Source organism: Orycteropus afer, unplaced genomic scaffold (assembly GCF_000298275.1).
Source record: "Orycteropus afer afer isolate SDZICR_OR568_19922 unplaced genomic scaffold, OryAfe1.0 scaffold00853, whole genome shotgun sequence".
Lineage (NCBI taxonomy): Eukaryota > Metazoa > Chordata > Mammalia > Tubulidentata > Orycteropodidae > Orycteropus > Orycteropus afer.
Genome location: NW_006922440.1, coordinates 503,735 through 505,113, shown reverse-complemented (window position 1 = coordinate 505,113; position 1,379 = coordinate 503,735).

Sequence of the window (1,379 nt, the reverse complement as noted above, 5' to 3'; positions counted from 1 at the left end):
GGTGGGTTTGAACCGCCAGCCTTCTGGTTAGCAGTCAAGTGCTTTAGCCACTATGCTACCAGAGCTCCTGGTTCTTCTACTAGATGGTATTTATCCCACTTCTTTACACTTCCTTTCAAGGCCGAGGGTTCCAGAATCATCTTCTGTTTCAGTTTCAATTGGTTTCTAATTGTTTTGGTGCAGATGGTCTGTGTAGCTTCTGCCTATTCTGCCACCTTTCCCTCAAAATATTTTCCCATAAAAATTAATGTTAATTGCTTCTTTGCTTTACACCATTTCAGCTTAGGAAAATTTTCATAGCAATATTCTACTTTGGAATGGCTTTGGAAACCTGATCAATGAAGAATGCTACAATGAATGTTGGTGTACATATGTCTCTTAGGGTTGCTGCTTTCACAACTTTTGTGTGTATACAAAGAGTGACATTTCAGAATTGTTTAACTTTTTGAGGAACAGCAAAACTCTTTTCCTCAGTAGCTGTACCATTTTTCATTCCAACTAGCAATGGATAAGGGTTCTGCTCTAAATGTTCGCTAACACACTTTTGGTAAGATGACAGAATAGTCAGACAAGCTCCACAGACCTTCTTCAACAAAGAAAAGAGAAACCAATTGACAGAGAAACAGAAGATAATCTTGAAGCCCTGAACTTTGAAAGGAAGTATACAGAAGTGGATCAGGCACCAACTAGTGGAAAATCTGAATGAAAACAGTGAGTACAGAGATGGTCAGAGCAGTGGACTGTCAGCTACTCTGACAGGACCAACAGCCTGAACATTTCCAAGTGGTGTTGGGACCTGAGAATAGACCTAAAGATCAACCCTAGTTGCCAAGGGCTGCAAGGATGACTGTGCTGGTGACCCATGACTAAGAAAGGAAACCACAGGTGGAAGACAACCTGAGATGTGGATTTTTGGCTGTACAGAGGGTGCAGCCATTTTGATTGTTTGCACATGGTGGCCATTTTGGATATTTAAAGTAACCAAGGAAGTAGCCATTTTGAAGGTCTACAAGTGGCAGCCATTTTGGATATTTAAAGTGACCAAGGGCACAACCAATTTGATTGTTTACAAGTCGTGGCCATTTTGGACTTTAAAGTGACAGCATTCTCATTTGGATTCCAGGGACCTAAGAATAGGTTCTGTTTGCCAAGCATGGCAGGGACAGACAATGGCAGGAGGCAGACAACAGGAAAGGGGACAGGTGGTGAGTGTATAAATGCTGAAAACTAGCAAATACAGGAGCACAGCACAGTACTCTGATTATATAGATAACATAAAAGCAAAACAAAGAAAATGAAAATTGTGGGCAAGTCCCTTCAACATACGATCACCAATTAAATATAAATACAAAAATGTCACAATGCCTTGGAGACCACAG